Here is a 25,889-nt window from a genome sequence, read left to right as displayed (position 1 = left end):
AAAATCTTAGCCTTAATCATAACTTTTCTATTGATACCATACGTGACATGCAATAATGATATAAATGATATTGATACCATACGTGAGGTAGCAATAATGATATAAATGGTCACCTTTAATTATACAGTGTCAGTCAGTCACTACATTTATCATCCAAGCGTGCAGCATGCTGCATACAAAAAGAGGGACACAGTTGCGTACAAAGGAATTCTTAAAATATACTGATCTGCAGCTTACTAAAATAATTTTAAAAAGGGTGATGCAGTGGTGAGAGTCTGCTATAGACCACCAGACCAGGGGGAAGAGGTGGACAAGGCTTTCTTCCGGCAACTAACAGAAGTTACTAGATCACAGGCCCTGGTTCTCATGAGAGACTTCAATCACCCTGATATCTCCTGGGAGAGCAATACAGCAGTGCACAGACAATCCAGGAAGTTTTGGAAAGTGTACAGGACAATTTCCTGGTGCAAGTGCTGGAGGAACCAACTAGGGGCAGAGCTCTTCTTGACCTGCTGCTCACAAACCAAGAAGAATTAGTAGGGGAAGCAAAAGTTAATGGGAACCTGAGAGAAAGCGACCATGAAATGGTCAAGTTCAGGATCCTGACACAAGGAAGAAAGGAGAGCAGCAGAATATGGATGAACTTCAGAAAAGAAGACTTTGACTCTCTCAGGGAAATGATGGGCAGGATCCACTGGGAGAATAACATGAGGGGGAAAGGAGTCCATGAGAGCTGGCTGTATTTTAAAGAATCCTTATTGAGGTTGCAGGAACAAACCATCCCGATGTGTAGAAAGAATAGTAAATACAGCAGGCGACCAGCTTGGCTTAACAGTGAAATCCTTGCCGATCTTAGACACAAAAAGGAAGCTTAGAAGAAGTGGAAGATTGGACAAATGACCAGGGAGGAGTATACAAATACTACTCGGGGATGCAGAAACGAAATCAAGAAGGCCAAATCACACTTGGAGTTGCAGCTAGTAGGGATGTTAAGAGTAACAAGAAGGGTTTCTTCAGGTATGTTATCAAGAAGAAGAATGTTAAGGAAAGTGTGGGCCCCTTACTGACTGAGGGAGGCAACCTAGTGACAGAGGATGTGGAAAAAGCTAATGTAGTCAATGCTTTTTTGCCTCTGTCTTCATGAACAAGGTCAGCTCCCAGACTACTGCACTGGGCAGCACAGCATGGGGAGGAGGTGACCAGCCCTCTGTGGAGAAAGAAATGGTTCGGGACTATTTAGAAAAGCTGGACGAGCACAAGTCCATGGGGTCGAATGTGCTGCATCCTAGGGTGCTACAGGAGTTGGCTGATGTGATTGCAGAGCCATTGGCCACTATCTTTGAAAACTTATGGGAGGAGGTCCTGGATGACTGGAAAAAGGCTAATGTAGTGCCCATCTTTAAAAAAGGGAAGAAGGAGGATCCGGGGAACTACAGGCCAGTCAGCCTCACCTCAGTCCCTGGAAAAATCATGGAGCAGGTTCTCAAGGAATCAATTCTGAAGCTCTTAGAGGAGAGAAAAGTGATCAGGAACAGTCAGCATGGATTCACCAAGGGCAAGTTATGCCTGACTAATCTAATTGCCTTCTATGACGAGATAACTGGCTCTGCGGATGAGGGGAAAGCAGTGGACGTGTTATTCCTTGACTTTAGCGAAGCTTTTGGTACTGTCTCCCACAGTATTCTTGCCAGAAAGTTAAAGAAGTATGAGCTGGATGAATGGACTATAGGGTGGATAGAAAGCTGACTAGATCATCACGCTCAAGGGGTAGTGATCAATGGCTCCATGTCTAGTTGGAGGACGGTATCAAGTGGAGTGTCCCAAGGGTCGGTCCTGGGGCCTGTTTTGTTTAATAGCTTCATTAACGATTGGGAGGATGGCATGGATTTCACCCTCAGCAAGTTTGCAGATGACACTAAACTGGGAGGAGTGGTAGATATGCTGGAAAGTAGGGAGAGGATACAGAGGGACTTCAACAAATTAGAGGTTTGGGCCCAAAGAAAACTGATGAGATTCAACAAGGACAAGTGCAGAGTTCTGCACTTAGGACGGAAAAATCCCATGCACTGCTACAGACTAGGGACCGAGCTGCTACGCAGCAGTTCTGCAGAGAAGGACCTAGGGGTTACAGTGGACCAGAAGCTGGATATGAGTCAACAGCGTGCCCTTGTTGCCAAAAAGGCTAACAGCATTTTGGGCTGTATAAGTAAGAACATTGCCAGCAGATTGAGGGATGTGATCATTCTGCTCTATTTGGCATTGGTGAGGCCTCATCTGGAGTACTATGTCCAGTTTTGGGCCCCACACAACAAGAATGATGTGGAAAAGTTGGAAAGAGTCCAGCGGAGGGCAACAAATATGATTAGCAGGCTGGGGCACATGACTTATGAGGAGAGGCTGAGGGAACTGGGATTGTTTAGTCTGCAGAAGAGAAGAATGAGGGGGATTTGGTAGCTGCTTTCAACTACCTGAATGGGGGTTTGAAAGAGGTTGGATCCGGACTGTTCTCAGTGGTACTAGATGACAGAACGAGGAGTAATGGTCTCAAGTTGCAGTGGGGGAGATTTACGTTGGATATTAGGAAACACTTTTTCACTAGCAATGTTAAGCACTGGTGGAATCTGCTTCCTTAGATGTTTTTAAGGTCAGGCTTAACAAAGCCCTGGCTGGGATGATTTAATTGGGGATTGGTCCTGCTTTGAGCAGAGGGTTGGACTAGATGACCTCCTGAGGTCCCTTCCAATCCTGATATTCTATGATTCTATGATCTACAATTAAACATAGTGAGATTTCAGGGTCATGCAGAAGATCCCCCTCTCTCAGGTGAAAATTCTGTTCAGGAAGCTGATTCTGTCTGGAGAGCAGAGAGGCTATTCAATTTTCTTTTTAACTGTTATGAAGAAAAAAAGTTGAAAGGTTTATGAGATTCGTTTAATTTGTCCCCACTGTTCATCCAGATGAGAAAAATGTCATTGGTGGATCTGTGGTATATTAAAAGCTGGGTAATTTGTGCCAATAGGACATTTACTCTTAAGTCACTCACACAAATGGTGGCATATAGAGGTGCTGGCTTACTTCCTATTGCTATATCTCGGTTCTGTAGATTAATTCCTGACAATAAAGTAAGTGTGGTTCAATCCAGAGTCTGAGCACCTCACAGTATTATTCTATGATGCTATTTAGTCTCTTCTGGTGAACTTTCGCAAGCTGTTAGCTTGTCTAAATAGAGTTGATAGTTGCAGCCTAGCTGTAGCCATTGTGACCAGTAGGGAGTCAGCTTGTGCAGAAAATCAGGAGCATGCAAGATAAAACTAAGTAAGTGGGTAACTGGTGTGAGAATGTTTTTTACACAGCCAGAAGCCTCCTCTGTTAGTAATGAGAGCATTGTCTGAGATAATTGTCTGGTCAGGGTTGCCTGGTCTGTATATTGGATGGAATTTGTGTAGTATATAATGTCCCTAATAGGGCATGCTAAGGAATTAAATTTGAAAAGTTTACTTCTATATTTTTGTGTTCCTTCTGCTAGTAATGCCTACAACTGATGGCTTATAGTTGTGAGTGTTAAGTCTTTAATAATATATATTTTGTTCACAATTATTAAAGCTCTTACCCCTTTATTTTAAGAATGATTACGGACAAGATTTAAAAAAGAAAAGAAAAGAAAAGAAAAGAAAAAAGCCTTAATTTCGTTCCTAAATCCATAGCTGGCAAGTATATAAGTGGCCTGATTTTCAAATGTCGTGAGCTCCCTCAGTTCCCATTGTTAGGATATAGATATTCAGGCTTGTCTGTAAAGGCCTATACTCTAAGAATTTAAGTATATTCTTATCACTTAGCTAGTTCTAGAGGTATAAAAGAAAGAATCAAAATCACTGCCAATGTAAAGGTCTTTTCTCACTGTGACAGTCTGAGGCCCTGTTCTTAGGCTAAGTTCTTTGGCTAAACAGTAGAGGCAGCCATAAGCTGGGAAGTGAAGGGTCACATCCTCACATTCCAAACTAGTCACATTGAAATAAGGTGCTATTGGGCTGTTAGGAATACAATCCTGTCCTGATAAGCTGATCACCTCCAGACAAAGGGAAGAGCCTAGAGGATGTAAAAGGAAATTTAGTTTGATAGTTTTCTGTTTGGTAAGAACTCACTTATCAACAGACACAGCTGGGAAACCCTTATGTCTTTATAGATGTAGTTGTGAAATCGTCACTTCTGTATGGTTTTGTCATTATAGTTTCCACTTTGCTATTGTTTATTTGCATGGTCTCTGTCTAGTTCTGTGATTGTTTCTGTCTGCTGTATAATTAATTTTGCTGGGTGTAAACTAATTAAGGTGGTGGGATATAATTGGTTGAATAATCATGTTACAATATGTTAGGATTGGTTAGTTAAATTTCAGTAAAATGATAGGTTAAGGGATAGCTAAGCAGAACTCAAGTTTTACTATGTAGTTTGCAGTCAATCAGGAAGTAAGGGGGAATGGGAATGGGGGTGGGGAATTGGAATCATGTTTTGCTAAGGGGGGAAATGGGAACAGGGAATGGAGGTGGGGAAATTAGAATCATGTTTTGCTAATGGGGGGGGGGGAATGGGAACAGGGACACAGGTAAGGCTCTGTGGTGTCAGAGCTGGGAAGGGGGACACTAAGGAAGGAAACTGGAATTATGCTTGCTGGAAGTTCACCCCAATAAACATCGAATTGTTTGCATCTTTGGACTTCGGGTATTGTTGCTCTCTGCTCATACGAGAAGGACCAGGGAAGTAAGTGGGTGAAGGAATAAGGCCCCTAACACCCGTTCAGTGGTAACCCAACTTAGGCATTTTTAAAAGTCTTGCACTATAATATTTCTTCTGAAAACTTAAATTCTCTGTCCTGGTCCTGATTGCAGTTCATCCTGCTTTATTTGGACCTTCACTTACTATCTTCAAGTACTAAAATAAGTGTCCTTTCTGGAGTATTCTGCTTGCGAGAGAAATCTGGGAGTTTGAACAGGTTCCCCTGCTGTGGCATCCTCAGTATTTTCTTGTTCATGGAAGGACTCCCAATCACAAAATAAGCAGAAAAGCTCTTCCAAGTCTCCTGAATCACTGTGTGGGAGTAGTTGGAATTTCTGGATTAAACCGAAGTTTCTTTGAGAGTACAGATGTTTTGTGAGGTGAAAACAGGCATGCTGGCAAATTGATAATACTCTGTGAACTCTTGTTCAGGTGATATCTCTTGTACTTCTGAAGATATGCCATCACCTACTATGGAGGTATCTGGTTTAGCTCTAGCTTCTTGTGTTCCTTAATGTGGTGCTTTCTTTTCCGGTGTCATTTATTACTTTTATGAGGTGTTTAGGACATATTTTATAATTAAATGAAATGTCATCTAAAACATAAGAAACAACAGTTTGGTGTTGTTGTAATCCATACTGACAGCAGGCTCAGCTGGTAACTCACTGTGTAGGAAACTTGCTTAATTCTCCTGTCTACTATCTGGTGTTCTCTTCTATGAGTAATTTACATGGAAGATAGGCTTTCATTATCTTTTTATTATGTGCTGCGAGGGTTGATGGGAGAATCTTAACTTCCTGGCTGTGAAACTTGGTTCACTCACATTCACCGGATACAAAAAAGTAACAATGTAATTAGTAGCTATCTGCTGATACTTCTGATGAGGTATTTGGAAGCCCCAAAACCTTGTGTTCCAAGCTTTTTAGTCAATCTAATACAAAGAAAATGAATTGTGCAGAAATTGAAGCTTGGCACCACAGACCTAGATGCCTTATAAGCAATCTATCTGTATATAATATCAGCAATGTCAGAAACAGAACTTAATTCTGCCCTAGTCTGTGAACAGAGCAGTAAGGAAATGTCCATGAGTGCAGTAGTTTTGTGATGAATGAACAAACAAGTAGAGTGGTAAAAGTGTAAGTAGTCAGTCTCTGCTTGGCATTGATTTAACTGAAGAATCCACATGTCGAACATCAAGGTTTGGCTATACTTTAGGCCATGTTTAGACTTCACTTTAAATGATGTATGACATTTTAGTAGGAACTAAAGAGCTGTAGGTTTCCTTCTCAAAGCATCTTTCAAACCTTGTGGAAAAGATAGTGAGCTTTCAAATGGAAAAGTGCAGAGTTGAGTTAATTTACAGATACTTGAGAAAACATTTATGGGCAAATTAAATCTGTGGGGACAGCATATCTACAGGAAATATTAATTACTGACATGATGCCCCACTGTTACCATTTCATGAAAATTCCTACAGAGGGTGCTACTTAGGAGGCTGAATAATTATTTTGCTTCCGTCATTAAGTTTCCCTTGTCATAATACTTCTTGACACATTGCATTAAATCAGATCAGACATGAATGGTATAGTTAGTACCTTTTTAACAGAGATCGTGCCAGTGGTCAGAGTTGAGCAAAAGGAATTCTTGTAATGTTTTTCAAAAATAACAAAGCAAAAACAAACCTGCATTTCTGTGTTTTTTGCATGATTTGTGTTTGTTTTTGCAGAGTGAAAATCAGAAGTTTTGTACAGCTCAAACTACTTTCAGCCTGAACAAGGAGTCAGTGCCATTGAATTATGGCTCTGGGGTTGCCTTGGTGATGGAATCATAAGACCCTTATTCCTTTAAATAGTTTGCAGATGATTTACAAAATTCTGGGCTTTGCTTTCTTTGCTCTTTCTTTGTCTGTTTTACTGATGTTGGTTGGATTTTTTTTCTTAATTTTGCTGTGTGTTTATTTGCAAAAAATATATATATATATATATTTTTGCCGCCTCATCTCTTGTTTCTGTGTTTCTCTGGTTGTTTTACAGGGAGACAACTGTGCAACTTAGGTTTTCATTCAGATACAGCCTTCATATGCAAGATTAACAGGTAGGAAAATTCCTGAAGATTCATTTTTTTTGTAAAATACAGATTCCTTTTGATTGCCTTTTGACTCCCTCATGATTATTCTTTGTTCTTATTTTCAAAATTTTACAATATGTCACTGTATACAATATGAACAATTTAAAATATGTAAACAAAATTTATTGTGGAAAAAGAAAAACATTTTATCTAAATTTAATCTAAATTGCTATATAACAGAATACTTATCGTTTTACAGCGGAACAGTGCCTTTTTTTTTTTATAATAAACCAGCCTCCTTCTCCCAAAACAGACAAAAAACATTTAATTAGTATTAGGCATTGTGATGAGCAACCTCTGTTTTGACTGCTGTTGTCCTACCTTGTGCTGACTTTATCAGATTTCAGGGCCTGGAAATCTTTTTATTCATTTCATTGGACTTTGAATGAGGGCCTCATTTGATAATAAGGTTTGAGTTCATTTATGGGATATGAAGTCCAAAGGTTAACATAGTCTAGGTGGTGAATTGTAGATGTCAGCCTCAGAATTGTCATAGAGTTTAAGGCCAGAAGGGGCCACTAGATCATCTAGTCTGACCTCTTGTATATGACAGGCCACCAACACCCTAAACCCAATTACCAAAATACTACAGCCTACAGGAGACTATTGAACCACTGAAAAACCATGAATCAGGTCAGGCCCTAAAAATATAACAAGATTGGCTTAAAAATCATGACATTTAAAAAATAATAGATCTGAGGTTCTTTTTTTTACCTTCTGGGTTTCGAGTCTTAAGGGTTCACATCTCTGCAACCATGGGGTACAGAAACAATTTTTTTTTAAAGTTGAGATTCTCACATAATCAGCTGATTTCAAGAGCTGGGACTTTGAGGAAAAACACCAAATATCATCAGATTTGGCAACACTGCACACTCTCCCTTCAGAGCTGGCACCAAAACAATGTGTTGGGGCTGCTAGTCAGCTCCTAGTTCTGCTTGTCATCAGCTGAGAAATACAGTACAACTGACACCTTAATTCAAGGAATCAGGTACAGTAAGTAGCATGGCCATTAGTTATCTGCTTATCTATCCATCTTAAGTTATTTATTTAGGATGGGATTTTTAAAAGTACTCAGTGGGTGCCTAAATCTGAACCAATTGAAGTCAGCAGGAGTTTACCAATGACTTCAGTGGGAAAGATTTGTCACCCCACTGAGCTCTTTTGAAAATCCTGTCATAATTCTTATCCCTGTGGCATCTAAATGCTCCTAAAAGTAGGTAAAGAACCTTTAAGAATCGTCACAGAAATGTGAACAAATGTAGTAGATGGGAAGATTGCTCTTTGTGATCATGAAAATGTAGAAAAAATAACAGAGTCCGAGCTTCAGAATGTCTCTGCTGCAGCAGAATACTGCCCCCAGCATCTTCAGCCTACAGTGTTCTGGAGTCCTTCCTGCTGCTTCTCTGCCTTCTTCTGGGAATCATAGATGTCCTGTGTGTCTTTGCTATTCTTCTAATAGATACCTCAGACTTTCTGTCTCTATGGTAATACAAAACAGGAAGAGCTTAATGGAAGCCACGCAGCATACCATAGCTTGCAGGGGGAAGGCAAACAATAGGGGAGCAGGTGGTTCACGTTCAGGTTAAAGAAGAACACTCCAGGGATGCAAGGAGAAAGTGTAACTTTTTTAACTTTCTGTTGAAATGTTTATAATTAACATTAAGTTGTTAAAGACAAGCATATAATAAAACCCAACTTGGTTTTGTTGGTTTGAGCTCTTAGGTTGGTTACAGAAAATGTATTTGGTAGAGGATAATTAGGGAACATTTTGAAGGATAAAATTAAACTTTCTTTAAAAGTAACCAAGCATACAATTACCACTTATACAATACTACAATTATATTTATACTCAAAGATGAAATAGTGCATTAATGTGTGATTAATAGAGTGAAGTACCAGCCTTATAATTTTTCAACCTACTTTTTGTAGTCAATTGGAGCTTGTCAAGGTTTTCTTCCCCACTCTGAACTCTAGGGTACAGAGGAGGGGACCTGCATGAAAAACCCCCTAAGCTTATTTTTACCAGCTTAGGTTAAAACTTCCCCAAGGTACAAACTATTTTACCTTTTGTCCCTGGACTTTATTGCTGCCACCACCAAGCGTCTAACAAATATAACAGGGAAAGAGCCCACTTGGAAATGTCTTTCCCCCCAAAATCCCCCCCCAAGCCCTACACCCCCTTTCCTGGGGAAGGCTTGATAAAATTCCTCACCAATTTGCATAGGTGAACACAGACCCAAACCCTTGGATCTTAAGAACAAGGAAAAAGCAATCAGGTTCTTAAAAGAAGAATTTTAATTGCAGAAAAAAAGTAAAAGAATCACCTCTGTAAAATCAGGATGGTAAAGACCTTACAGGGTAATCAGATTCAAAACATAGAGAATCCCTCTAGGCAAAACCTTAAGTTACAAAAAGACACAAAAACAGAAATATACATTCCATTCAGCACAACTTATTTTATCAGCCATTTAAACAAAACAGAATCTAACACATATCTAACTAGATTGCTTATTAACTCTTTACAGGAGTTCTGACCTGCATTCCTGCTCTGGTCCTGGCAAAAGCAACACACAGACAGAGAGAACCCTTTGTTTTCCCCCCCTCCAGCTTTGAAAGTATCTTGTCTCCTCATTGGTCATTTTGGTCAGGTGCTAGCGAGGTTATCTTTAGCTTCTTAACCCTTTACAGGTGAAAGGGTTTTTCCTTTAGCCAGGAGGGATTTAAAGGTGATTAGCCTTCCCTTTATATTTACGGCAGAGCTTTCCTGCAATTTAGCTAGGCTATTCCTTCCATATCCTTCCCATATGATCAATATAGAAATCATTGTAATAGCAGTTCAGAATTCTCAAACACTCACTAAAAACCCCACAGAAACCAGTTATAACCAAAACATAGCCACAATACAACTTTGGGTCATGCCTTTGCTAACTTCACTTTTCCCATCTTATGGTCTCCAATTTACTTCTAACTCTCTCACACCAGCACTCTCAATTTCCCATGCTCTTCTGCACTTAAGCTAAGTTAGGCCAAAACCTAATTTCTAGTTAACATAGACTACAACATACAAGAGGGAGTTGTGTAGACACAGCATTATTCTTTAGACTACAGCATCTACAACAGCACAGCTGCACTGATGTGCACTGTAGTGCTTCTGGTGAAGACGCTCTAAGTGGATGGGAGAGACATAGGCTTCATAACTCCTGCCTCCATAAGAGGTGGTAGCTATGTTGGCGGGATAAGCTCTCCTGCCAACATAGTGCTGTCCACACCAGTGCTTAGGTTGATGTAACTTATGTCACTGACCCTTATTCACTTATTCACACCCCTGAGCAACCAAAGTAATTGATAGTGTAGACATAGCCAAAGAGATGGAGTGAATGGGAATGAGGGATAAGAAGGAAGGTGATAACAAAGAGGGTGGAGGCAAAGAAGCAGGAGAGAGGTGGAATAGAGAGAAAAGGTATATGAAGTAATAATGAGGCAGGGACAACAAAGAGAAATGAGGGAGTGCAAAGGGCTACAAAAAGGAGACAGGAGGGGCCATAGGAGAAAAACGTTGGTCCATAGAATTGAAATTTTTCAGTTACAAAATTCAACAGTGACTGTCACCAAAATTTTAAATTTTTCCAGGCTCTGATTAATAAAGTGGGAGGGGGAATCTGCTAAATTTATGTAGCTACCAGGTAAATGTAGATAAAGATGGGGCAACTTGCTGGGAAGAAATACATATGCTAGAGCGGAAAATGAAAAAGAAAAAGTAAACTCTGCAGAGAACATTTATGAAATAATTCATAAATAACGAAATGCTAAAAATATATAATTTCCCTCCACCATGGATTTAAGTATTTCATAATTTTCCATTACAGTTCATGCAAAAAGATAAAGGAGGGGTGCGGGAAAGAGAGGATAATTTCTAGAACTCTTGCAGTACAAGTCAGATGTCAGCCATACAGATAGCAGGTCTTCTTGTGCCAAATATATTTTCTGAAATTTTCATATAAATCCCAACTAAAGCAAACTGTGAAGTTTCAGAAGATGCATATTATCTGATGGTAGTTTTACTCCCGCTAATGTATCATTTTTCTGTGGAGCGAAGATTAAATTTTTTGGGTTTGTTTTAAACTCACTCATTACTTACCACACACAATAGACTTTGTCAATGAAGTGTGACCAAACTTTCATTTGGATGAACATGTTTTCCCCTTCCAAATCAGTCTTTCCCCACCCCCCAGAAACTCTCTCTCTCTCTAACATAAGAATAGGTTTCAGAGTAACAGCCGTGTTAGTCTGTATTCGCAAAAAGAAAAGGAGTACTTGTGGCACCTTAGAGACTAACCAATTTATTTGAGCATGAGCTTTCGTGAGCTACAGCTCACTTCATCGGATGCATACCGTGGAAACTGCAGCAGACTTTATATATACACAGAGAATATGAAACAATACCTCCTCCCACCCCACTGTCCTGCTGGTAATAGCTTATCTAAAGTGATCATCAGGTGGGCCATTTCCAGCACAAATCCAGGTTTTCTCACCCTCCACCCCCCCACACAAATTCACTCTCCTGCTGGTGCTAGCCCATCCAAAGTGACAACTCTTTACATAATCAAGTCGGGCTATTTCCTGCATAAATCCAGGTTTTCTCACATCCTCCCCACCCCCATACACACACAAACTCACTCTCCTGCTGGTAATAGCTCATCTAAACTGACCACTCTCCAAGTTTAAATCCAAGTTAAACCAGAACATCTGGGGGGCGGGTAGGAAAAAACAAGAGGAAACAGGCTACCTTGCATAATGACTTAGCCACTCCCAGTCTCTATTTAAGCCTAAATTAATAGTATCCAATTTGCAAATGAATTCCAATTCAGCAGTTTCTCGCTGGAGTCTGGATTTTAAGTTTTTTTGTTTTAAGATAGCGACCTTCATGTCTGTGATTGCGTGACCAGAGAGATTGAAGTGTTCTCCGACTGGTTTATGAATGTTATAATTCTTGACATCTGATTTGTGTCCATTTATTCTTTTACGTAGAGACTGTCCAGTTTGACCAATGTACATGGCAGAGGGGCATTGCTGGCACATGATGGCATATATCACATTGGTGGACGTGCAGGTGAACGAGCCTCTGATAGTGTGGCTGATGTTATTAGGCCCTGTGATGGTGTCCCCTGAATAGATATGTGGGCACAATTGGCAACGGGCTTTGTTGCAAGGATAAGTTCCTGGGTTAGTGGTTCTGTTGTGTGGTATGTGGTTGTTGGTGAGTATTTGCTTCAGGTTGCGGGGCTGTCTGTAGGCAAGGACTGGCCTGTCTCCCAAGACTTGTGAGAGTGTTGGGTCATCCTTTAGGATAGGTTGTAGATCCTTAATAATGCGTTGGAGGGGTTTTAGTTGGGGGCTGAAGGTGACCGCTAGTGGCGTTCTGTTATTTTCTTTGTTAGGCCTGTCCTGTAGTAGGTAACTTCTGAGAACTCTTCTGGCTCTATCAATCTGTTTCTTTACTTCTGCAGGTGGGTATTGTAGTTGTAAGAAAGCTTGACAGAGATCTTGTAGGTGTTTGTCTCTGTCTGAGGGGTTGGAGCAAATGCGGTTGTATCGCCGAGCTTGGCTGTAGACGATGGATCGTGTGGTGTGGTCAGGGTGAAAGCTGGAGGCATGCAGGTAGGAATAGCGGTCAGTAGGTTTCCGGTATAGGGTGGTGTTTATGTGGCCATTGTTTATTAGCACTGTAGTGTCCAGGAAGTGGATCTCTTGTGTGGACTGGACCAGGCTGAGGTTGGTGGTGGGATGGAAATTGTTGAAATCATGGTGGAATTCCTCAAGGGCTTCTTTTCCATGGGTCCAGATGATGAAGATGTCATCAATATAGCGCAAGTAGAGTAGGGGCTTTAGGGGACGAGAGCTGAGGAAGCATTGTTCTAAATCAGCCATAAAAATGTTGGCATACTGTGGGGCCATGTGGGTACCCATAGCAGTGCCGCTGATCTGAAGGTATACATTGTCCCCAAATGTGAAATAGGTATGGGTAAGGACAAAGTCACAAAGTTCAGCCACCAGGTTAGCCGTGACATTATCGGGGATAGTGTTCTTGACGGCTTGTAGTCCATCTTTGTGTGGAATGTTGGTGTAGAGGGCTTCTACATCCATAGTAGCCAGGATGGTGTTATCAGGAAGATCACCGATGGATTGAAGTTTCCTCAGGAAGTCAGTGGTGTCTCGAAGGTAGCTGGGAGTGCTGGTAGCGTAGGGCCTGAGGAGGGAGTCTACATAGCCAGACAATCCTGCTGTCAGGGTGCCAATGCCTGAGATGATGGGGCGCCCAGAATTTCCAGGTTTATGGATCTTGGGTATTAGATAGAATATCCCAGGTCGGGGTTCCAGGGGTGTGTCTGTGCGGATTTGATCTTGTGCTTTTTCAGGAAGTTTCTTGAGCAAATGCTGTAGTTGCTTTTGGTAACTCTCAGTGGGATCATAGGGTAATGGCTTGTAGAAAGTCGTGTTGGAGAGCTGCCGAGCAGCTTTAGATAAGCTAGATAAGCAACTTTAGATAAGCTATTACCAGCAGGACAGTGGGGTGGGAGGAGGTATTGTTTCATATTCTCTGTGTATATATAAAGTCTGCTGCAGTTTCCACGGTATGCATCCGATGAAGTGAGCTGTAGCTCACGAAAGCTCATGCTCAAATAAATTGGTTAGTCTCTAAGGTGCCACAAGTACTCCTTTTCTTTTAACATAAGAATGTAATTCTCTCTCTCTCTCTCTTTCTGTGCTCCTAAAGAGAAGCAGAACTAATTTAGAAAATGTTCCAGGAGTCAAGCTCGTAGATTGTACAATTAAACTGGGATTTCCAAATGACTTCTAAGAGAGTTAGGAATTAAACTTAATGAGAGTTGGATGCTGACTAACTAACTGTTTTAGTATCAGAGGGGTAGCTGTGTTAGTCTGGATCTGTAAAAGCGGCAAAGAGTTCTGTGGCACCTTATAGACTAACAGACGTATTGGAGCATAAGCTTTTGTGGGTGAATACCCACTTCGTCAGATGCATGTCATGCATCTGATGAAGTGGGTATTCACCCACGAAAGCTTTAACTGTTTTAGGTGTATCTGAAAATCTCACCTTTTGTTGATACCTTCACTACTGCTGTATGTTGTACTGCATTTTCCCCTCACTATACAATTTGAATATATATATAATGGATAATAAGAAAGGTAATCACTTTAGATCACAGATACATAAATGGGCCAGATCTAAAACTTATGTAAATTGTCATGAAGCTGACTTACACTAGTTGAGGATTTGGGACCAGGACATACATAAAATGTGTTAGGTCACATGGATGGCAAACATGGCCACTGAAAAAGGAAATCTGTCTTGAGGATCTAAGACAAGACAGTCACTGGCAGGGTTGTTTAAGCTAGCTCTCCAAGTTCTGAAATTTTACCCACTATTGCAAATTTGGGGAAGTGACAGTCTTAGCACTTCAAGACCATTGTAAGCTCTGATGTTATATAGGTCATATTTTTCCACTACACTGTCTGAGTAACTGCTTTGTAACTCATTGAGATAATAGGACAGTGACAGATTGTTGGATATGCCTGTTCCAAATTGTGATCCCATGTTGCTTCAGTGACTTCAATTCATTTTGTAACCTTCATTTTGGTGTATGACCTTTAAGTTGTATTGCAACCTCCTTTGTGGAGTAGAGCATCCATTAAGTGACAAGGGCTTGACAACTAGGCCTGGTCTACACCAGGAAATTAGGCTGGTATAACTATGTTGTTCAGGAGTGTGAAAAAGTCATACCCTTGGGCAACACAGTTAAACCAACCTAACTCCCAGTGTAGAGAGCACTAGGTCTACAGGAGAAGTCTCCCTTTGACACCGCTACTACCGCTCAGGTGGTGGAGTACCTCCACCAACAGGAGAACCTCTGCCATTGGCATAGATAGTGTCTTGAGTGAAGCACAACAGTGGTGCAGCTGCAGTGTTTTAAGTGTAGAAAAGCCGCTAGTGGAAAGACTTTGCCTTAGAAGCTATGACAGCAGTCGAGAGCCATCAACGTTGAATTACTATCCCATACTGGAACAATGGGTTTTCTACTGCCCGGGACATTTAAGTTGAATGTGTCTCTACACAGAAACTGATGGGGGTAGGGGTAGAGCCCGGAACTCTCCCAGCTGATGAATTTAGGCAAATGCGGAAAAGAGGTGGTGTTAAAAAGAGGATGCTTTTCTAAGAAAGGGGAACCAAGCCACACCACCATGACATTCAAGACCATCAGGACAAGAAGACAGGAAGAGCTGCCTTCTCTAAAGACCTTGACCAAACGCAGGATTAACAGGAGAGATGAGATCAGACCAAGGGGGAAGTGTACAGGATTTTTGTTGTTTTTCAAAGATGTGTAGCTCTCTAATGCTTTCAAGAGTAAAGTGGCTGTGGTTACAAAATGGCTGTGTGTTACGTGCTTTCCTGCTATGTTGTCCCTAGAAGATATAATTGGAAACCAGAGCTCCCACAGCCAGGTGGTCTCCAGGGGAAACGTGCCTAAGCAAATGGAGGCTTGAGAGAGTTGTGACATTGGTTTCAGGGTCTAAGTCACCCAGGCTGCAAATCTGCAGCTGGGAATGTGCTTGAGAGACCCAGACCTAGAAACAGTGACCAGTCACTACCGAGACTCAGAGGGGTTAGAAGCATGTGGGATCCAGTGATAGGGTCCACCTACAACAGACTAGAACCTGTCCAGAGAGAGGGACATAGCCAGGTTGTAACAAGGACCCAGTGAGCCTGAGCCTGATTTCATTTAATTGGGATAATTCCACTGATGTCTATGACAGTGGTGCTCAAACTTTTGCTTTGGTGACCCCTTTCACACAGCAAGCCTCTGAGCACTACCCCCCCCATAAATTAAAAACATATTTTTTATATTTAACCTTATTATAAAAGCTGGAAGTGAAGCAGGGTTTGAGGGTGGAGGCTGACAGCTTGCGACCCCCTGAGGGGTCAGGACCCTCAGTCTGAGAAAACACAAATGTAAGTGAGATCACCATCAGGCTTTATGCATCTAAAGATAATTCATCATAACTGTCTGATTAAAATATTAACCCTTTGTAATAAGGAATTGTCCTTGCCAGATGTTCACAGTCTATTCTGGGAACATAATTAGAAAACTCATCTCCAATTAAACTTTCCTTCAGTAACTAAAGTGTTAACCTAAACTAGTATTTATTCAAGTTTCTGGCCCCATAAATATATGCTTCTGTTCTCAAGAATGCCAACCTATTTCATCTGCAGAAAGGAACACTTTAGACTCAGAGTTCAAAAATGAAATAAGGATAGTAATTTCTGAGTAGCTTCCTCCTTACCCTGATTCATAGCTGTCACTTCAGGCTTTAGTGTCAAGGTAGAAAGCACAATTTCATTTCTCTGCTGAAGCCTGTAATATCAGGAAAAATCAAATCAGGTTGAGGTGTAATCCTGCAGGGAAAGCTCTCTTAAGTTACAAAACAGTTTCAGTTAAAGCGAATCCCCTTATCAGTGTCTCAGCTATGTGCAAAACAGTCAAGCTTGCATTAAAAGACATTTCAAAAACTGCAGCAGAGTAGTCTCTTTGGCTTCCCTCAAGCTATACGGATGAACACCGTGGGCCAGATTCTGACCTCAGTTGTATCAGTGTAAATCCAAAGTAACTCATTGGCTCATTCAGTAGAGTTATTCTGGACGTACAGCAGTGCAACTGAAATCAGATTCTGGAATTCTGGGCCAGATACTTTGCAGGTATAACTCAGCATAACTTCAGTGGTGCTACACCAGTATACACCACCTAAGCGTGTATGTGTGTGTGTGTGTATGTATTAAATTCCATTTGTATACACTACTCTGCAGTGACTTTGGCTGTCCTCAATATTTACTTCAGTGTGAAAACCCTTCTGTTTATACATCAGACTTCAGGTTAACATTGCTTAGTTGTGCTCGTTAACCAGCATAGCACAGTTTGCGTATCAAAAAATCCTTGGAGAGACCCTATACTTGCCAAGGATCAGTAGCCATGAATTGTTGTATTGGTGAGCTATGGCTGTGTAATGCTGCATTTGACCTACTGGGATTTCAGAACTGCCCATATGGAAAGATCTTTGAGCCCTGTAATGCTTTCACCAGTTCTTCCTGTTTGTTTACATTCTTGCCTCCAAGATACAGCTGTGTTTCCTGTTCTGGAACCTACATAGTCTTCTAGGCTGTAGGAGCCAAGAAACCTGAATCTCAGGTTATCTGCTTAGCATATCACCTCCTCATGCAAAGAGTTGTTTTGTGAGAGTGAACTTTCATTTCAAACATCATGGCACATTTGATTTACACCATGGATTTATTGCTGAAGAGGTAGTTGTAGTCATGACCTGCAAGCAGCATTCACATGAAATCTCACATTTTTTCTTCTTTGAATTAGTTTACATGATTAAATTACAACTATTTTAAACCCTGGGGTTTTCAATTTTCAAGCCACATTCTAAAGATTTTAACAGCTACAGAACCTGAAAAAGGCTAGTGTCATAGCTCTTGAATGTAGCACTAGAGTATTGAACTGGTTGAGCAATTAAAGTTCATGGAGGTCATTGCTGGTCATTATGGATTAGTTAAGAGATCATAGAGTACATAGCTTATTGGCCTGTGACTCCTGTTTTTTAGATTAATGTATTTTAGAGAATTTTTATAGCTGCTATGTTTCATAGGACTATTTTTTGATGGTGCTTGCTTTTTTTTAAAGAATGTACATACAGTACTTATGATTTAGAAGGCACTATATTTTATGATGTTTTGAGGGTTTCTTCAGTCATCACCAAGTTTTTTCTCAGTTGCTGTATGCCAGCCACTTTCTGCCTGCCTGCCCATGGGCTTTAAAGTGTCCATCACCATAGTATCTAGGGACTATGAATCAGACTGAGCAGTCAGAGCACAGCCTGCAAATGAATTCAAGTTTAATAACCTGCGGTTTAAATTATTGAATGATCTAAAGTGAACTGAAGTGCTTTGAAAATATATTTTAAAACTTTTCAAGGTTCCAGACCAATACCAGAAAACACTACATTTGTCAGCTCAAAAATACGAATAGATTTACATTTTAAAAGCAACTATCTCAAAAAAGCATCTCATCCTACATTTATTTGCCAAGGCCTAATGTTGAGAGTTCCATTCCTCATGCAATATTTGATGATATGCCTCTTAAAACAGTAGGATGCATACGGAGAATGTTTTGCAATTAAGTTTTGGTAATATCAACTTTTACAGCAGCCTTAATAGGTAAGTGGAAGAATAATTGATCCTGAAATATTTGGGATTAAATGTTCTCTTTGAAGTTCACATGCACATGAGAGGCCTCTGTCTATGTCTACACTTGGAGCTGGAGGTATGATTCCCTGCTTGCATTAACATACTTGTGCGAGTTCTCATCGAGCTAGTGCACTGAAAATAGGAGTTTAGCAGGAGTAGCACAGGTGGTAGCCACACAGGCTAGCCATGCTTAGTATGCACTCATGGGGTTCTGCTCTGTTTGTACTCTGCACAGCCAGCGCATGCTGCTGCTCCTCCACTACCCATGTTACTGGAGCTACGCTACTATTGTCTGTGCAAGCTGGGAATCAAGCACCCAGCTCCAAATGTAGATGTAGCCTTAGTATCCGATGAGTGCTGCAGAGGTTGTGTCTGTGGTGGCCCTGCATTCACTGACTCAGCCATCGGTTCAAAACCACATCACAGAGATTACCTGCTATTCCCGGCAATAACTAGAATAATGGTTGTGAAGGGCTTGATTTGCGGCTGCGTAGCCTGCCCAAAGTTTGGATGGCTGAATTCCAGTCCACCCCTCCCACTTAATTCTCTTCACAAAGCCTGAAGATGATCCAGACCTTCTGAAGGGTGAATTCCACTTTTAGTAATTCGGGATTGAAAATCGTTTATTACAGTTATTTGAAAAACATCTTTTCAGTCCACCTTTAACTTCATATGCACAAAGTTACACAAAGCTATATAGAATGAGTAGCATAGGTATACTCTATTTCATGCTATAAATTCTGGGGATAGGAGAAGCAGAGGTCTTTTGGGCTTCCTAAAATTTAGAATACTCTTTAAAATCTTAGGAATCCATCAAACACTATCAACATCTGAACAATATTTCCCCCTCTTCATTTTGTTCTTAAGTGGAATTTAATTTTAATATACCATGGTATAAATTGTAGTCAATAGAGGAGTTTTGTTTATGTAAGGGTTCCATGAACACTGAGAAAGGACTTCAGGATTTGTACTCATTTGTAATTATATAGGAACCAGTGATGTACAAACAATATAAATATTTGTTTTAAAGTACTTCTTGTCCTGCTTCTAAGGCAACATAAGATCCAATATATTTAAAAACCCATTCAGCAGCCCAGGACTCTACTTTAGCCCAAATTTATAAGTTATATTCTAATTCTTGAACCGAAGTGTGAGTTCTAAATTGGTAAAATGATTGTATCATCTCTAATAAATTCATTAGCTTCCCATATTGGGCTTCTGTGAGGTAAGACATTCCAACGTTGTGTTCAGTGGGAGAGTTCAACACCCTGTCAGAAACTAAATTGAGGGGAATTTTCATGATAAAATGTTTGAGAGAAATGCTCTTTTTAGCTGAATTTGACATGATAAAGTAGTTACATAATCATGTTTCTTCTTTTTATATTTTATAAGTCTAACTGGGGATTCCACTACAGATTAAATTACATTTCATACTGTATCTGCATAGGAAAACAAGTTAAAAAATGTTTCTTGATTAAAAATGATTGATTTAAGTTTGTGCACTACTTTCCCCACATTTTAATTATGTTCTTTGCCATGAAAAAGGTTTGTCAAGAGAACAGATTCATGCTCTATCAGTTTGTGTTCCTACTACAAAATTTGTGATGGGAATGAAGGATCAGCTTTTTACTGCCCGATATGTTCTGTGGAGTGTGCCAGCATGCTGTACTATTTTAATTTCCATCCTGGATTTTCACTGGCTGGCTATGCTACTGTTTCCCCACCTATTAATTAAGATTTAAATAGGGAGTAATGGAGTGGTTAGCAAATCAAAAGGAAGCATATTGAAAATGTTAAACTCTAGACTACAAAACTCTAATTTTAGTGACAGATGATGTGGAAACAGTTGAAGTACTCAATGCTTTTTTTGCCTCGGTCTTCACAGACATGGTCAGCTCCCAGACTGCTGCACTGGGCAACATAGCATGGGGAGTATATAAACTGGATGGATATAAACTGTTCAGAAAGGACAGCAGGGCAGAAAAGGTCGGGGAATTACATTGTAAGTAAGAGAGCAGTATGACTGCTCAGAACTCCGGTATGAAACTGCAGAAAAATCTCTGGATTAAGTTTAGAAGTGTGAGCAACAAGGGCGATGTCGTGGTGGGAGTCTGCTATAGACCACCAGACCAGGGGGAAGAGGTGGACGAGGCTTTCTTCCGGCAACTAACAGAAGTTCCTAGATCACAAGCCCTGGTTCTCATGGGAGACTTCAATCACCCTGATACCTGCTGGGAGAGTAATATAGCAGTGCACAGACAATCCAGGAAAGTGTGGGGGACAATTTCCTGGTGCAAGTGCTGGAGGAACCAACTGGGGCAGAGCTCTTCTTGACCTGCTGCTCACAAACCAAGAAGAATTAGTAGGGGAAGCAAAAGTGGATGGGAACCTGGGAAGCAGCGACCATGAGATGGTCGAGTTCAGGATCCTGACACAAAGAAGAAAGGAGAGCAGCAGAATATAGACCCTGGACTTCAGAAAAGCAGACTTTGACTCCCTCAGGGAACTAATGGGCAGGATCCCCTGGGAGAATAACATGAGGGGGAAAGGAGTCCAGGAGAGCTGGCTGTATTTTAAAGAATCCCGATTGAGGTTCCAGGAACAAACCATTCTGATGTGTAGAAAGAATAGTAAATATGGTAGGCGACCAGCTTGGCTTAACAGTGAAATCCTAGCTGATCTTAGACACAAAAAAGAAGCTTAGAAGAAGTGGAAGATTGGACAAATGACCACGGAGGAGTATACAAATACTGCTCGGGCATGCAGAAACTAAATCAAGAAGGCCAAATCACACTTGGAGTTGCAGCTAGCAAGGGATGTTAAGAGTATCAATAAGGGTTTCTTCAGGTATGTTATCAAGAAGAAGAATGTTAAGGAAAGTGTGGGCCCCTTACTGACTGAGGGAGGCAACCTAGTGACAGAGGATGTGGAAAAAGCTAATGTAGTCAATGCTTTTTTTGCCTCTGTCTTCATGAACAAGGTCAGCTCCCAGACTACTGCACTGGGCAGCACAGTATGGGGAGGAGGTGACCAGGCCTCTGTGGAGAAAGAAATGGTTCAGGACTATTTAGAAAAGCTGGACGAGCACAAGTCCATGGGGTTGAATGTGCTGCATCCTAGGGTGCTAAAGGAATTGGCTGATGTGATTGCAGAGCCATTGGCCACTATCTTTGAAAACTTATGGGGGGAGGTCCTGGATGACTGGAAAAAGGCTAATATAGTGCCCATCTTTAAAAAAGGGAAGAAGGAGGATCCGGGGAACTACAGGCCAGTCAGCCTTACCTCAGTCCCTGGAAAAATCATGGAGCAGGTCCTCAAGGAATCAATTCTGAAGCACTTAGAGGAGAGGAAAGTGATCAGGAACAGTCAGCATGGATTCACCAAGGGCAAGTTATGCCTGACTAATCTAATTGCCTTCTGTGATGAGATAACTGGCTCTGTGGATGAGGGGAAAGCAGTGGACATATTATTCCTTGACTTTAGCAAAGCTTTTGATACGGTCTCCCACAGTATTCTTGCCAGCAAGTTAAAGAAGTATGGGCTGGATGAATGGACTATAAGGTGGATAGAAAGCTGGCTAGATCATCAGACTCAAGGGGTAGTGATCAATGGCTCCATGTCTAGTTGGAGGACGGTATCAAGTGGAGTGTCCCAAGGGTCGGTCCTGGGGCCGGTTTTGTTCAATAGCTTCATTAACGATCTGGAGGATGGTGTGGATTGCACCCTCAGCAAGTTTGCAGATGACACTAAACTGGGAGGAGTGGTTGATATGCTGGAAGGTAGGGATAGCATCCAGAGTGACTTAGACAAATTAGAGGTTTGGGCCAAAAGAAATCTGATGAGATTCAACAAGGACAAGTGCAGAGTTCTACACTTAGGATGGAAGAATCACATGCACTGCTACAGACTAGGGACCGAATGGCTAGGCAGCAGTTCTGCAGAAAAGGACCTAGGGGTTACAGTGGAAAAGTAGCTGGATATGAGTCAACAGAAGGCTAATAGCATTTTGGGCCGTATAAGTAGGGGCATTGCCAGCAGATCGAGGGATGTGATCATTCTCCTCTATTTGGCATTGGTGAGGCCTCATCTGGAGTACTGTGTCCAGTTTTGGGCCCCACACTACAAGAAGGATGTGGAAAAATTGGAAAGAGTCCAGCGGAGGGCAACAAAAATGATTAGTGGGGTACAGTCCATGACTTATGAGGAGAGGCTGAGGGAACTGGGATTGTTTAGTCTGCATAAGAGAAGAATGAGGGGGGATTTGATAGCTGCTTTCAACTACCTGAAAGGGGGTTCAAAAGAGGATGGATCTAGACTGTTCTCAGTGGAACCAGATGACGGAACAAGGAGTAATAGTCTCAAGTTGCAGTGGGGGATGTCTAGGTTCGCTATTAGGAAAAACTATTTCAATAGGAGGATGGTGAAGCACTGGAATGTATTACCTAGGGAGGTTTTTAAGGCCTGGCTTGACAAAGCCGTGGCTGGGATGATTTAGTTGGTGTTGGTCCTGCTTTGAGCAGGGAGTTGGAGTAGATGACCTCCTGACCACCTCTCTTCCAACCCTAATATTCTATGATTCTATTAATTTGATGGAATATATTCAATCTTTCAAAATAAGAAATGGAAACAAGAAAGGGCGCAATCAATTCATGTTAGAGCTGTTGATTAATCATAGTTAACTCACGCAATTAACTCAAAAAACTTAATCGCGATTATTCACTGTTTTAATTGCACTGTTAAACTATAGAATACCAACTAAAATGTATTAAATATTTTGTATTTTTCTACATTTTTATCTATATTGTATTCTGTGTTGTAATTGAAATCAAGTGTATATTACTTTTGATTACAAATATTTGCACTATAAAAATGAACAACGAAAGCAATAGTATTTTTCCGTTCACCTCATACAAGTACTGTAGTGCAATCTCTTTGTCATGGAAGTGCAACTAACAAATGTAGATTTTTTTGATTACATAACTGCACTCAAAAACAAAACAATGTAAAACTTCACAGCCTACAAGTCCATTCAGTCCTACTTCTTGTTCAGCCAATCACTAAGAGAAACACATTTGTTTATATTTGCAGGAGATAATGTTGTCTGTTTTTTGTGTATAATGTGACCTAAAAGTGAGAACAGGCATTTGTATGGCACTTTTGTAGCCGACATTGCAAGGTATTTATGTGCCAGATATGCTAAACATTCATATGCCCCTTCATGCTTTGGCCACTATTCCAGAGGACATGCTCCCATGCCGGTGATGCTCGTTTAAAAAAAATGCATTAATTAAAATTGTGACTGTGTTATGCCATACAAAGCACACAGGATCTTTTATAAGAGAGAAGGCAAATATGCCATATTTACTGAAAATACAACAGTTAGCATGTGCTTTTCAGTCACACACACATACACACCATGCACATAGTCCTGCCAGTTGATATTTCTATAGTTACTATTCTGTTGTAGCTCGAGTCAATCTAATGGCCAGTTAGACTGAACACGAGTAAGAAGCTGGGCTCTGTTGGTTGCGGTGCTCTGAGGTTTTGGCAGGACTGAACCCAGAGTTTCATGGCAAAACACCCCAGCTTTATACTTCTAAATTCCCATTTGAGTCCGTGCATTTTGCAATGTCATCCTGTAATCATTAGTCCTTAAGTGGTGGTAATCTTGGGGTTTTCCGCTGTTATCATTTGATGGTTATTGTTGGGCTTCCCATCGTTATCGCCTATTTGTTGTCTTGCCTTCGGGGGTGGTTACCTCACCTCTGAGGGCGTCATTGCTGTTAACATGTTTAGCATCTGAAACAATGGATGTTTTCTGATTGTCTCTTGGTGTTTCCAAGTCTCTCACTTTTTCTTGACCATCTGGACATTTGTGATGGCTTTCACACCTTATCTTTTCCTGATGCATGCATTCCTCATTCACACAAACAATCTCTCACAGAGAAGACAGCAGTATTTTATATTCAGCAGAATACATTGTAAATTAAACTTCACTAAATCTTGTGGTCAAAACAGTTTACATTGTGGCTCAGGCCTTTAACATTCCTTTAATCTAATGAACATAGACACAATACAAGATTCTGTCTTTTACTCACTAAACCTTAAACCAAAGAAATGACTAGAGGGAAGTTTATAATGCATATAGGAAACAAGATCCCAGTCTCAGAGAGTCATTCCTTTCTGTTATTCAAAAAGGGTGGCTGACAGAATTAATTCAAAGTTTACATCAATTTTTATAGTACAGTTATAAAATCCTGTCCCTACAACTGAACTCCGTGGGGGAGAATTGTATGTTCCCTGCTCTGTTTTACCCACATTCTGCCATATATTTCATGTTATAGCAGTCTCTGCTGATGACCCAGCACATGTTGTTTATTTTAAGAACACTTTCACTGCAGATTTCACAAAACGCAAAGAAGGTACCAATATGAAATTTCTAAAGAAAGCTACAGCTCTCGACCCAAGGTTTAAGAATCTGAAGTACTTTCCAAAATCTGAGAGGGATGAGGCGTGGAGCATGCTTTCAGAAGTCTTAAAAGAGCAACACTCTGATGCGGAAACCACCAAAAAAGAAAATCAACCTTCTATTGGTGGCACCTGACTCAGATAATGAAAATGAACATGCCTCGGTCCACACTGCTTTGGATTGTTATCAGGCAGAACCCGTCATCAGCATGGACTCATGTCCCCTGGAATGGTGGTTGAAGCATGAAGGGATATATGAATCTTTAGTGCATCTGGCACATAAATACCTTGGAACACTGGCTACATAGAATCATAGAATATCAGGGTTGGAAGGGACCTCAGGAGGTCATCTAGTCCAACCCCCTGCTCAAAGCAGGACCAATCCCCAATTTTTGCCCCATATCCCTAAATGGCCCCCTCAAAGATTGAACTCACAACCCTGGGTTTAACAGGCCAAAGCTCAAACCGCCCCCGCCCAACAGAATGCCTGTTCTCACTTTTAAGTGACATTGTAAACAAGAAACGGGTGGCATTATCTTCTGCAAATGTAAATAAATTTGTTTGTCTGAGCGATTGGCTGAACAAGAAGTAGGACTGAGCAGACTTGTATGCTCTAAAATTTTACATTGTTTTGTTTTTGAATGCAGTTTTTTGTACATAATTCTATATATGTAAGTTCAACTTTCATGATAAAGAGATTGCACAACAGTACTTGTATTAGGTGAATTGAAAAATACTATTTCTTTTGTTTATTTACAATGCAAATAGTTGTAATCAAAAATAAATATAAAGTGAGCACTGTACACTTCGTATTATGTGTTGTAACTGAAAACAATATATTTTAGAATGTAGAAAACACCCAAAAATATTTAAATAAATTGTATTCTATTATTATTTAACAGTGTGATTAATTGCACAATTAATCACGATTATTTTTTTTTAATCTCTTGACAGCTCTATAGAATATCAATTGAAATGTAGTAAATATTTTTGGGTGTTTTCTACATTTTAAAATATATTGTTTTCAGTTACAACACATAATACGAAGTGTACAGTGCTCACTTTATATTTATTTTTGATTACAACTATTTGCATTGTAAATAAACAAAAGAAATAGCATTTTTCAATTCACCTAATACAAGTACTGCTGTGCAATCTCTTTATCATGAAAGTTGAACTTACAAATGTAGAATTATGTACAAAA

General features: G+C 40.6%; 1 long non-coding RNA gene across 1 annotated transcript in view; it reads left to right on the top strand.

The window, feature by feature from the left end:
• Nucleotides 1-6,662: 6,662 nt before the first annotated feature.
• Nucleotides 6,663-25,889, top strand: part of LOC142071776 (uncharacterized) — a 40,647-nt gene continuing 21,420 nt past the window's right edge. The window contains exons 1-2 of the long non-coding RNA XR_012667970.1: nucleotides 6,663-6,688; nucleotides 6,804-6,864. This is a non-coding gene — a long non-coding RNA (uncharacterized LOC142071776). The remainder of the gene's footprint in view (nucleotides 6,689-6,803; nucleotides 6,865-25,889) is intronic.

This window comes from Caretta caretta, chromosome 4 (assembly GCF_965140235.1).
Source record: "Caretta caretta isolate rCarCar2 chromosome 4, rCarCar1.hap1, whole genome shotgun sequence".
NCBI classification, from domain to species: domain Eukaryota; kingdom Metazoa; phylum Chordata; order Testudines; family Cheloniidae; genus Caretta; species Caretta caretta.
Note: the sequence above shows the minus strand (reverse complement) of the source record. Positions and strands in the feature narration are given on the sequence as shown.